The sequence below is a fragment of the Macaca mulatta genome, chromosome 3 (assembly GCF_049350105.2).
Source record: "Macaca mulatta isolate MMU2019108-1 chromosome 3, T2T-MMU8v2.0, whole genome shotgun sequence".
In the NCBI taxonomy this organism is placed as follows: domain Eukaryota; kingdom Metazoa; phylum Chordata; class Mammalia; order Primates; family Cercopithecidae; genus Macaca; species Macaca mulatta.
This window is the reverse complement of record NC_133408.1, coordinates 99976568-99990978: the sequence shown is the minus strand read 5'-3', so window position 1 is coordinate 99990978 and position 14411 is coordinate 99976568.

The window sequence follows — 14411 nt, the reverse complement described above, 5'->3', positions numbered from 1 at the left end:
AAATTCTAATGAAATATATACCCATAAAAATGCTCCCCCTGCCACCACTTAAACGGTATTCTCATGTATAGCATACCCACGCCAACAGCCGCTGATTAACGTGTCATCTGAGGTCTGCCATCACCTGACAGGATAAAGCTAATCCGAATCGACTACCTGCCGCATTTTTATGACACGCGGCTATTGAAAAGTACAGGAATAATTAACTGGAAATGTAATAAGAGGAGGCTCTCTCTGAACTCGGGGCTGTCACAGAGCATAACACCTGATATGGCTTCCCTGAGCGCCAGGCCCGCTGCAATAACACTTTTTATGCTACTTTCTGAAGAAACGAGTGACTCAAGTCGTCCATCAGGGCAATTCGTTGTGAGGAGAGCATGACAGCTGTGGCAGGTATAAAACAGAGGTGCCTTGTTCCACTGAGTGACACTAATTACGGGTAAGGGCTTTGTAAACACGCCTCTCTGTTCGGGAGAAGTGAACAACATAGAGTAAAGCACCAGCATAACCAAAATGACGTCTATAAATAAATAGAAAAGAACAGCACTTTTCTAATTGAATGCAGATAGGTAAATAAATCAGGGGGCACTTAAGCCCATTTTAGATACAATGAGTCATTTTCTACTCTTCGACAAAGTGAAAGGCAATTGGCTCTTGGAGTTTACCCAGATGTAGCATGCTGGAAAGAAGGATTTCCACCTCCACAGCTGCTATCTCAATGAAAAGTGCGTATGTATTTGTATTATAACACACATATGTGTGTGCATACATGGGTTTGTGCAACACCCTCTCTACTTAGCAATAGGTTTTATTTTTACAACGTTGTTTTAGGCAATGGTTTGGTACTGTGAATGCATTTAACGAGAGGTGAAGTGATACATGTGTTGATCATTTACCCAGGCTGGCCCACAAATATAAACCCACAGGCAGTCTGATCAATAGGCTTTCGATAACCTACCTTCACCTGTTGTCTTGGTTAGCATTGCATTCAGCTACAAGTGAGATAAAACCCAAAGGAACCTCTTGAATAAGTTATTTTATGCGTCATGTAAAAGTACATGTAGATTGCCTAGGGCTGCTATGGTACTCCTGGAGCGGGGAGACAGGCTGCCCCTGCTGTGTGGCTTTGCTACGCCGAGTGCTGTGTTTCAGCCATAGGATGAGAATCGACAAAGGGCACACACACAGTTTCTTAATTAGGTTCCTGGATGCTGCCACATGGCACTTGTCGTTGGCCAGAGCTAAGTCACATGGCCATCTCTGGCTGCAAGGGAACTGACAGTGTGTTTCCTTTCCTGGGGGTTAAGAGTGTTATTACCATAAAGAAGAGCAACATGGATAATGGGGAACAACCAGCAACTCTGCCATATGTATATAGAGGAGGAAGCTGTTTTGTAACAAGTAATAAGACAAAAATGCCAGGGGCCCTGGCACACGCTCACTTTCTTCTTTCTTCTTTCCCTGCATCTTTCACTAAAGCCACAGAAAGAGATACCTGGTGTGGGTCAAGAAACAAACGCTAAATTGAAGAATATTTCTCACTCTCCAGAGAGGGTTAAAGGGAAGCCTGTGTTGCTGGCTTCTTAAATCTTACCTTGCTGATGTCCAAATTCTACAGCACGTCTTTCTTCAGCATGGATCTAGATTCTTCTTTGAAAGGCAGCTTCCTGTGGGAATAACTTTCAATGTCTATCAGCTTTTTACATTTTCATTTGGAAGGGTTTCTGAGTTTCCTGTCTTTTCTTGCAAGCAGACGTCTTTACTGGGAGAAACATCAGGTTGGACCTGCCCATATAACTTGCTGAAGATGAAGGGAGGTATAGTAAATTGGGTATTTAAGTGTTTGTATGATTTATTTAGGATTTTGCTGTTCACAGCCATTGGATAAGAATTCTATTAATCTGGATTTTTTTAAAGAAAATTTTGTTTTCATGTGTCTTTTTTCACTTAAGCAATGAAGAAAAAGAAAATAAAATTACTCTCAATCCTTCTTTCCCTTTTATCTTTTATCTCTCTACTTTAGAGATGCGTGACTTCACGTGTATGGATGTATGTCACTTAGCACATGCTCCTGGGGAACATTTAGCATATGCATTGGAGTTCTTCTATGTACAAGAACTAAGTAAATACAGTATTGCACCAGAAGTTAACTGTGGAGGCAATTGCTTGGAATAGCATTTAGTACCACTCTATGCAAGTCAGAGCTTTCATTAAGGAATTATTGGAAGTGGCTGTGGTTCATGAAAGAAAGGAAAGATCCTTAAAGTGAAAGGAGAGGGTATTTTGGGGGGTTATGGGCTGAGTAAGGTGGGTGGGGGCAGAATCTAAACTCATATCATTGGATTTAGTATGTGCTTATTGATAGCAGAGGAAGAGGCCAATGTGGAGAAAAGAGCCCGAGTTTTGGGGGTTCTATAGTGAAGGAGCTGGTAGCCTTCACTAAGCACCTACTGTATGTCATGCATTGAAGCATCTTGCATACACACATTTTTTTAGTCTGCACAACAACTGAAGTCCAAAAGAAATGAAGGACCATGGTCAAGGTCATGTCCTCTGAAAATCAGAAGGGGGGCTTAAATATGCTCCGCTGACCTCACAGCCTCTGTCTACCTTACCATAAACACTGAGTTAAAACATAAGGAGAAGAGCTGGTAAGCTGGTTTAACTGGGGGCTCCTGCTCACACGACTCTCAGATCTCCCACTCTCCCACCCGTGGACCCCAACCGTCACACATTCCCCAGCTGAGGCAGCTGCTGTGTCTCTGGGACTTGACATGGCTGCTTGTGGCTGGAGAGCCCATTGCTGGTGTGCAGTCAGCATCAGGACCATTAGTGGTTCTTGGATATCACGGTTGGTCACCACTTATTAGCAGATGGGACAGGTCGGGAGCTCTGGTGGTTAACCAAGGCATGTTGTTTTCTTTTTAGACATTGCCTTGATTGCCAATTAGCCAGAACTTTTGTTTTGCTTTTAAGTCACGAACATCCCAGCTGTCAAAGTCTTTCTTTCCCCAGCATCTGCAGCCATCCTGCCTGGGGCCATGAGCTCATCTGATCTCTTACTCCAAGCTGCCTCGCATTTGACCTGGTCTTGGCCATGAGACTGTCAATGAAAGACCAAGTGGTAAAGTGGTATTTGTGAGTCAGTCCTCCCTCTGAGTCAGAAATGAAACAATGCCTCAGCATGGTTAGAGGGAATGTAGAGCCATCCTGACATGAAGCCTAAAGGATTCTTCCCCCTTAGTTCTTTGGGGTGCAAAGTGACTTGGTATACATGCTGGGGAGTTGTTAGTAGGGGTGAGAAGAACTCCTCAGGGCAGCTAGATGCATTCTCATTTTTCCTTCTTTCTTTTCCCCTCTCCTTTCTTTTCTTCTTTCTGACTTTTCTGTCAAAATATAGAAGTTAATCATTCAAGGATGATTTGTTTCTCTTTAACACTTTGATCAATGAATTTATTCCCAATTTAAATTCTGTCATTTGTAAAACTGTGGTAGGTAGAAAAAACACTGGGTAGGGTGGGAAAGAAGGAAAAAAAAAATTCCAAACCCAGAACGAAAAAACAAACAAAAACCCAAAAAAGCAAACACACACACAAAACAAATAAACCAAAAAAAAAAAAAAAAGTTTTAAGTACTGGCTGGATAAAGAGATAGTTGAGATATGTTAAGCAAATCACAATCTCTTTGAAGCTGCATTTCCTCAAAAGAAATATGAAGACAGCCAAACTTGTCTTACCTCCCCCATAAGAGTGTTGTCAGACACTAATGAAATAATCTGTGTGAAAGTACTTTGTAAACCTGTGCATTTACGGCCAATTGATTTTTGACAAAGACGCCAAGAACACACAATGGGGAAAGGACAGTCTGTTCAATAAAGGGTGTTGAGAAAACTGGATATCCATGTGCAGAAGAATGAAATTGAACTCTTATTTCATACCATACACAAACATCAGCTCAAGATCATTTAAATACTTAAACATCATATCTGAAACTGTAAAACTACTAGAAGAAAACATAGCAGGGAAAACCACACAACACTGGTCTAGGCAATGATTGTTTGGATTGGACCTCAAAAGCTCAGGCAACGAAAGCAAAAGTAAATAAATGGGATTACATCAAACTTAAAAAGCTTCTGTACATCAAAGAAAACAATTGACAGAGTAAAGAGACAATATACAAATTTGAAAATATATATTTGTAAGCTACATATCTGATAAGGAGTTAACATCCAAAATATATAAGGAACTCAAACAACTCAATAGCAAGGAAATGAATAACCTGATTTAAAAAATAGGCAAAGGCCCTGAAGAGACATTTCTCTAAACATGACATACAAATAGCCAACAGATATATGAAAAAACGCTCAACATCACTAATCATCAGGGAAACACGAATTAAAGCCACCATAAGGTATCATCTCATACCTGTCAGAATGACTATTCTCAAAAGATGAAAGATAATAAGAGTTGGTGAGAATGTGTAGAGGGAACACTTGTGCACTGTTGGTGAGAATGGAAATGGGTACAACCACTGTGAAAAACCATATGGAGTTTCCTCAAAAAACTAAGAATAGAATTACCACATGATTCACAATCTACTTCTGATTATACATCTAAAAGATTGGAAATCAGTATGTTGAAGAGATGTTGGCATTTCCATGTTTTTTGTAGCATTATTCACAACATCCAAGTTATACAATCAACCTAAGTTTCTATCGGTGAATGAGTGGATTAAAAAATATGGTATCTGTCCACAATGGAATGTTATTCAGCCTTTGAAAAGAAATTCTGTTATTTTCAACAACATGGATGAACCTGGAGGACATTAAGCTAAGTGAAATAAACCAGGCACAGAAAGACAAATACTACATGTTCATAAGCCTATTTCATGCTCAGTGTTCCTGTTATGGCTCTTTCTAGAATCCTTCCTACATATTTGAAGTCCTTCATCATCAACCCTTCCTAATTTTACATGAGTCAATGTTCATATTGCTTTGGCTGCCTACTCTCCATTTCCCCTCTTCAATAGCACACCAGTTTCCTTTTTGAGAATTTCTTCTCTCCAATCATTGTGAGGCCTTGGTGGCAACATAAATCCAGATGCCTCTCTAAGGAAGCAAAAGAGGCCACATCCTTCTCCCTGCCCCAGCCCAGCTAGGCAGTGGGCATATGACCTGACATCGGCCAAATAATTTCTTCTAGAACTTGACTCTTGAGTGGAAGAAGTGATAAAAACATGCAGCAGTTTGCTGACCTCAGGGTTCCTGCTTGAGTTTATTCCTCTGGGGCCTGCTTTCCAGCTCCACAGAGCCTCTTGGTTTCTGTCTTTTTCAGGGCCTCTTTTCAGCCTCCTGCGGATTCAGCAGGGCTCCCACAGCATTCAATACATTTCCAGAGTTTGTTCTGTTGCTTGCAGTAAAAACTCTTGACTGATCACTTGCCCACCAATGACCCAATGCATAGAACAATAGCACTCTGTATTGTGTCTTTTGGTAGAGAGGATGGGGATGGAGGCATGGATTTGTAGCCTAACAAAACAGCAAAGAGCTTCTAATTGTATATTTCCCACTAGCACTGCAGCAATATTAAGTTCTAAGTTCTTTATTGAAGTAAAAGTTGAATCTTCTTCCTCCAGCCAGGTCCTTATCAATAAACATAAATTAGCAAAGTGTTTTAGCTCTTTCTTGCGGTGAACCCTTTACATTTGGCTAATAGAATTGGGCAACAATATGACTTAAAATATTGATTTAAGCAAATTCTCAGAAGTACATAGTATACTTATTGTAAAATATACATTTGAAGCTATCTTTTTTCACACCATTTTATCTTTAGTGTTTGCCAAAACCTGTTTTAATATCCGTATAGAATGGAAACTTACATTTTGTGTCCATCTGGGAATAGTCCAGCCAAGCAATGACACTGGCTAGTGATAAGCACAAAAAAGAGAAATTAGCAAACTCATTCATTAATAGTTATTTTTAATTTAGGTTGTTTCTCTGGACCTGAAGTATGACTGTTAGAAAAAGAAAAATCTGATAAGCTTCACTTCCTGTTTTGAAAAAATAGCTTAGTAAAAAATCACATGTGTTTAGTGGCTTAAAATACACCAGTCATTTTTAAGTTTGTAAAATAGATTGTGCATATGCCTTTTCTCATTATAAATATATACCTGTGAAACTCAAGTGCATGAGAGATTTAAGCAGCTTTTAATTTTCAAAGGCACAAAAGACAATATTTGGAATAGAAATAAGAAATACAATTGCAATTCTTGATTTTGTCACTAATTCTCAATACATAACACTAGCAGTTTTCCAAGTTTAGACCGAATTGTATGAGCTGTAATTAATAGGTATTTGTAAAATCAAATTATGTGTTTATACATGGCTATAGTAGTAGTTACCATCCTCATCGTCCTTGGGTAGAGGTACACACACGTGAAAATTGGATAAACAAGCTTTGCAAATATTTTTAAATAAAGTCATTATCTCTCTGATGAAGCTGGTTGAAAGTTTAACACCGCTAAGACTCACTTTTCTCATCTGGAAAGTGGGGATGATAATAGTAATTATTCCAGCTGGTTGTTTTGATGACTAAATGAGACCATGTGTGTACAGGGTTTAAAATGTATTTGAAGGGCTATGTTATGGGGAAGGATTTTATAATATCTAACACTAGGGGGAGAAAGCATTTTCTAAGTTAAGATTGTGCTAAGGATAAGCTCAACTAAGCACTAGAAGCAGCCATTGTGTATCACTTTGGGTCCATTTAAAGAAGGAACGTATTATGGATGACATTACTAGAGCAGCCAGATATTTCAGGAGGATATTTATGACTGGAGAGAGTTTGGTCATCCCATTATTAGTGACATCCTGGGGACAACTAACTTTCTTCACTTTTCTTCCCCCATCTTTCCCTAACATGGCAACACAAAGCAGGTGTTCTTGGTCCTGACCCATGAAGAAGGCAAGCACATACTTTTCTTTTGATCAGGCTGAATGCAAGCAAAGGAAATTGGCTAGGATGACCTAATTTTGGGATGCTGACCCTGAAAGGAGTGTGACTGCTGCTTCAAGACTGAGCCTCATGGCTGTGAATGTATCTTCTCTTGTCCACCTGCTGCCTTCTTGTCCATCCTTCGAAGCCTATCTCAAGCAGCCTCTCTTCCATGTAGTCTTTCCTGATCTTTCAATTAGCCTTGATCTCATTCACCGAGAATGGGTTTGAACTTCTCTATGGAACTTACTGTGAGTCTGAATCCCCCACTAGATTATAAACACCTTGAGGGTGAGAACTACATCATACTCATTTTTGTATCCTCCCTATTCACAATACACTGCCCCACATAGACTAGCACTGTGGCATCGAAGAAGAAGAATGGATTTTTGGAGGCAGCACAGCTGAGCTCGAATCTTGGCTTCCCATTACCTAGCTAGGGGACTCCAGAATGCTACTTAATCTCTCTGAAACCCTTTGTTCTCATCTGTGAAATGGAGAGAATAATGCCAGAATCTGAGGGGAGAATTGTCATTGGTCTCAAATATTAGTTTCATGCATCATATTCCCTTGATATGCATTATTTCTGAGTTGAGTTAACATGCACAAGGAAGTTTTGACCCCATATTTACAAGAGCAGTGTTTATAGTAAAAGTACATTCTAGTTAAAATCTATGAGCCAAATTAGGCTTACAACTAAAGTTTAGGTTAGTTGAAATGGATAAGTAAACGTTTATCTAATTGCTTATTTCTCTAAAAGTTTCTCTCAAGTCTTATCTGTGAATGGCTTAATGTTTGGTATTTTCAGTTTATCTCATAATGAACTTATGTTTCTTCAATTGGGTGTTAAAAACTTTTTGTTGGATATCTTCAGAAGCGTGGGCAGAAAGATCCCTGTAATAAACAAGAAAATGCTGGCCTCAAGAGCTTATGATTTTTGCACAACTGCTCCCTGGTGGTGACATACCCAAATTGCAGGAACATTAAGAAAACACAAAACTCTAGCTCTATGAGGAAAGTTATGAAGAGACAGTTCTTAAGTACAGTTGCTCTTTGACAAATTCCTCAACATCTATTGCTTTTTCTATCAGTGTAAAACAAAAACGTTGAGTGTCAAGAACACGTATCTTCTACCTAAATCCTCTGGACTTTAGAATGCACTGATAGTGCATCTCCCTTGTAGAGGCCAAAAGGGCAAATTCGTTCATTACTGACATCACCAGCAGAAGCTCAAGCCTCCTGGACCATCCATCATACTCCAGACCCCCTCCAATGTTCTTCCATTATGCATGCTGGTACTCTCAGTCTGTCATCAGCAAACCCCCTCCTATCCTCAGGCTCCTCTCTGAACTGATCTTGACCCTCTTGCTCCATTTGCACCTACCTTGCCAATATTTGTCTAAAGTGGCAGCTGCCTTTTCTCTTACACTCCTTATGCCTCAGATCATAGAGGTAGAATAGCTGTCCTCCTGGCTACCTATCATCTGCTAGAAACTATTTGTCTTCCTTCATCTTTCAGAAATCACAACTCTTCTAAAGCTCATGGCATCTTACTATTTCACTCAACTTTCTTTTATAGCCCTCTTTTACTGGCCTCCCAGTGATGCCCCTTTATTTATGAGATTGGTACCTGGTTCATGGTCTTTTTCATTCTACTCCTGTTATTATTCTTGGTGACATCAACATCCACTCAACACCCCGAATCTCAGCTCCTTAGCTTTATCACCTCTAATTACTTTTTCCTCCATTCCACCTCATCATTAATTTCCTTGACCAAACCAAGAATTGCATTTCCTCTAGAATATCAGTCTCAAACATTCTTATCTCTGGTCCTTTCTATTCTTCTAGCTCATTTACTCTATTAATGTCACTGCAATAATGTTTTGGACCATATCAAGATGGCCAATTCCTTACCCCTACAACATTTTCCACTATTCGTTATCCTTGTTATAAATGGACGCAATAGTACTGGCGTCTATACCCATACATCACACACCTTCCTTCTTACTACAATGGAAGGCATGTTCATGCTTCACTTGTGCTCTGGATCCCACACCCTCACCTTTGCTCCTGGAATTATCCCCTTTCTTCCATGCATTATCTGTTTTTCTATCTCTGTTGAACTCTTCCCATCAGCCAACAAATGTGTTGTGATATCTTTATCTACCTTTTCTTGATCCCATCTATCCCTCTGGCTCCCACCCCCTTTCTCTGCTCTCCTTCACGGCAACATTTATTGAAAGTTGTTCTTACTTGCGGTGCCTACTTCTTTACCTCCCATTCTCTCTTCAACAGATTCCAACTGGGCATCTGGCTCTTTCACCCACTCTACAGAAACTGTGCTCCTTGAGGTTGCCCATGACCTGTCTGTTGCCAATCCAAATGTATTCTCATTTTACCTCTCAGCAGCATCCAACGCAGCCAAACACTCCCTCTTTAAAATATTTTTTTTTCTTTTGGCTTACTTGTGTTGTTTTCAAACATTTTTACTCATATAGCACCTAAAAGAATTTTGTAAAATTTTGTAGACCGTTACACATTTTTAGAATTGACATCTATATTTTTCATCATAAGTTTAAATAGTTTCTAGGGATAGAGTTTCCAGTATGTTACAAATATTGACAACTTAAAACTGTTATATGATTCTTTTAAAATGTGCCCAGTGGAATCTAAACACCATAGAAATTTGATACCATAATTTGTGTAGAAAATACACAGACTTCTTTAAAGAATTTTTACATTGTTTCCTTTTCCCTTAAATTTATATTTTCATTCAACTTTCCCTGCAAAAAATTTTCCCAATATATTTTATCACTCCACCAACTTCTCTGCAACTAATCATGTAATTTGAAATTAGAACTTGAAAAGTTTCCTATAAGGCTCTATAAGTCAAAACTTTTAAAGATACAGTTATTATTGTAGTTATTTATTTATACACTTGATCAAAATAACATAAACATTATAGATTACAAACTTTGATGAAAAAGCATTACCCTAAAATACAATTGTATTGTAAATATAAATTCTTAGGAGTTGGCTAGGACTTTTTTCCCCACCCGTTTAACTTGTGTATCTGAGGATACTACTATTTATTGTTATTGCGAGACAGAGTTCAGCATTAATCCTCTCTATATTTTGTCTTTTTAAAAGATGTCAGCTCTGAGAAATACTGTTTATATACATAAGTAGATAGGAACTTTGTCATAGAAGTGTTATTCAATTCTTTGAATTCCTTTTGAATTATACATTCACAATCAGAGTAATTTATTTTTCTAATGATTTAGTTTTCTAATGATCTAGCTCTTAACTACCAACTTTTGACTCAAATTCTCCTCTGATTTTCTGGAAAGCAAAATATTGGACATCCTTGTGCAAGTCAGGTGATGTCCAATATTCATTACCTAGATATTACAGTTATTAACTTAATCAAACTGACACCAGTATTTCTAATTGCTTTGTTTTCATGCCTAGGATGTTTTACACTGTTGGACACTGCAATATAGTAAGATTTGGGACAGATGCAAGTGGTAGATGGGTAATCATGAAAGGAAGTTGGGATGGAGAACATCTTTATTTTATTAGGTACATTCTCAGGCTGAAAGGGTTTGGAGAGAGTACATAGGAAGTTGAAGATCTGAAAACAACTCTCCTTAAAACTATCTATGCATATATTCCCCTTGGAAATTTTCAGCATACTCTTAAGACCCCTGTTTTTTCTCTTCACTCCATAGCTTTCCTTGTGAGTTCCTTTGCTGGCCATTTCTTCCATTTATCCCTAAATGTTGAGCAACATGGGTATCATTCCTGGGCCCCTGTCCATCTCCTTTTTGGACATCTCTTCATCAGTCCCAATGCTTCAAGTACTGGCCATAGGCTAACGGTCATCCCACCAGCTCAGATTCATACATACAACTTCAACTTGTTTGCCCCATGTGAAGGCCCAATTGGCATCCCACACTGCTCATGTCTAAAAGAGAAGTCATGATTCTCTGGTACCACATCCAATCAACCCATTCCTCCACAGTCTCCCACATCTGAGAAAATGGTAACATCATTCTTTTAGCTGTGAAATGAAAAAACCTAGGAGTTATTCTTGATTTCTCTTTTTCATCACTTCCCACAGCAAGCTCCAACAGTGCTACCTTTAAAACATAGCCTGGGCCGGGCACAGTGGCTTATGCCTATAATCCCAGCACTTTGGGAGGCTGAGACAGGCAGATCACGAGGTCAGGAGTTCAAGACCAGCCTGACCAACATGGTGAAACCCTGTCTCTACTAAACATACAAAAATTAGCTGGGCATGGTGGTACGTGCCTGTAATCCCAGCTACTCGGGAGGCTGAGACAGGATAATCGCTTGAACCCAGGAACCGGAGGTTACAGTGAGCTAAGATCCAGCCACTGCACTCCAGCCTGGGCAACAGAGCAAGACTCCATTTCAAAAAAACAAAAACAAACAAACAAACAACAAAAACAACAAAAAAACAAAACATAGCCTGGATCCATCCACTTCTCTTCGTCACCTTCCCTGTTCCCTCCCTAGATCAAGATGCCACCATCATGGCTTGCATGGAGGACTCGAGGCTTCCTACTGGCCTCCTTGCTTTCATTCTGCCACATCCCACCAATGACCTATGCTCCACAAAGCAGCCAAAGTATCTTTTCATAATGTCAATTGGATCATGTTACTCCATTGACTAAAACACTATATGAAAAATAATTACAGGATGAAACTGGAGGCCATTATCTTAAGTGAAGTAACTCAGGAATGGAAAACCAAATACCGCATGTTCTTACTTATAGGTGGGGGCTAAGTTATGGATGCACAGGGGCATACAGAGTGGTATAATGGACATTGCAGCTTCAGAAGGGGAGGTAAGAAATGAAAATTACCTATTGGGTACAATGTACAGTATTCGGGTGACAGGTACATAGAAAGCCCAAATTTCAACACTATACAATTCATCTATGTAACCAAAAACCACCTGTACCCCTAAAGCTATTGAAATAAAAATAAATTCATTTAGAAAAAAGAAAAATATTCAAATTTTATATCTGCATCTGTAAGTGCTCTGTGGTCTGGGCCCTGCCTACCTTTCTGATTCCAGTTTCATGTCTGTCTTGCTGTCTTGCTAACTGAACTCCAACCACGTGGACCCTCTCTTGTTCTAAAACATGGCAAGCTTGCTTTTCACTCAGGGCCTTGTTCTTGCTGTATGCTGAACCTAGAAATTTCTTCCCTCAGATGGTCCCATTGCTACCTCATTTTCTTTCCTTAGACCACAGCTCACATAACATTCCCTTTTAGAGGCCTTCCCTGACCACCATGCTAGCTCATTATCATATATTTTTAAATAGCAAATATTCTACTAGAAATTGATTATATTGGTTGGGCCAAGTGGCCCACACCTGTAATCCCAGCACTTTGGGAGGCTGAAGCAGGAAAATTGCTTGAGCCCAGGAGTTCGAGACCAGCCTGGCCAACATGGCAAGAACCCCTTTCTACAAAAAGTGAAAAATTAACTGGGCATGGTAGTGCACACCTGTAGTCCCAGCTACTTGGGAGGCTGATGTGAGAGAATCACTTGAGCCTGGGAGGTCAAGACTACAGTGAGCTGGGATGGTGCCTCTGCACTCCAGCTGGGCAACAGAGAGAGACCCTGCCTCAAAAAATCAAAAACAAACAAACAAACAAAATAAATTGATTACATCTGTTGTTATGTATGTAAACTTCACAAAAGCAGAGATCTTTCCTGTGTTGTTTATCTCTGTATTCCCAATGCTAAAAATGAGTCAAACATGTAGTAGTAGGTGCTCAATACGTACTTGTTGAATAGATGCAGAAATTTTTACTGTTTGCTGCAGTTTTATGTAAGCACAGGAGCATGGCCCAGTGGTATTTCCAGGGAAGAATACATTAGTAATGCAGGCTTGGGTAATCACTCGCAGCTCACCCCACTACTGAGCATTGACCTGGAATTGGAGCTGATATCACAGAACAGGGAATGATCATGGGCTCTGGAGTCAAATGAGGCTTTTCAAGGATTTAACCCCTGAACTGTTAGTGTCCAGTTCTATGGACATTGTGGGCAAGTCACATCATTCTTTACATCCCAGTTTCCTCATATATAAAATGGAGATAACTTCTAGGATTGTTGTAAGAATTGGAAATAATGCAGAGAAGAGATTGATACATAGTAGGCATTCAACTAACAGTAGTTGTGGTAGATGCTGTTATCACCCCATCTGATTCCCCTGAGATTCCTTTTACTGTTATAAAATCCCCCCTAGGATAGGGTTATAAAATGCCTCAAGGCAGGGTAGACCCTGGGGAGTCCTGCAACAGGAGACCAAGACTTCTATGTCTGCAAATCTTCCTGCGAGTTCAGGCTAAAGCTAATCTTCACCAGACACCACCTCCTTCCCCTTCTCTATTCTGACTGCTTCACTTGGTATTACTTTCTCCTAGGAGCAATGCCTCAATAAGTCATGGGTACGTGAATCCCTGGCTCACGTTCTGCTTCTGTGGAACCTGAATAGGGTAGTGGTTATCAACTTTTGTTCGGCTAGAAAACCCTAGCAGCTAACTTTTCTTTTTTTCTAGCAATGCTGTCTATTAATTCTACTTAGCTGCTCATAGTAAAAACCATAGCTAGAAGTGAGAATTACTAAAATGTCTTTGCATTAGTTTAATGTTGATAAGAACAGCCAACTATTATTAATAGAAGAAAGAATGGGAAGGGTAAGTAGTTACATTTCTCATTAGTGGAAATGGGAGAGGCTCTATAACTTAAACGCTCAGGCCTTTCTATCTGTAAGGCCACGGTAGGACGTGCCCTAGCCTCAGCCTCAGGTATCCTGAAGCCAGGCCTCTGCCACTGACTGCTGAGCTGTGAGGTCTGGGAAGAAATACTCAACATCTCTCTGCCTCATTTTGTCATTTGTAAAGCGAGAAAAATAATACAGAGTTGTTGAGTGAAGTAAACGAACTCTTGTATGTGAAAGAGCTTGGTAATTATAAAACACCTCATAAAGGTGAGGTGTTTGAGAGGATAAAAGTGACGTCCTGGTTCGTTCAAGAATTGGAAGTAAATGCATTAAGATATTGCACAAAAGTGTGAGCCTCTTTAAATATGTAGAAATAGGGGAAATTGTGTTTGAGTTATGTGTATTATGTTTTAAAGAAATTACTTTTGGGGAAAATATATTTCATACTTAAATAGTAACAAATAAGGTAGAAGCACTTTGTAAATGATATAAAGTATATAAACACTGCAGAAAATGTATGCACACGAACACATACTCACTGTAGCTCCAGTGACTTCTGGGAACTATTTGGGGGAGTTGCAGTAACAGAATTTCATAGGATTTATTAGCAGTAGAAAGTTCCCCAGAGCTGCCTACATAAGGCTTTAATTAT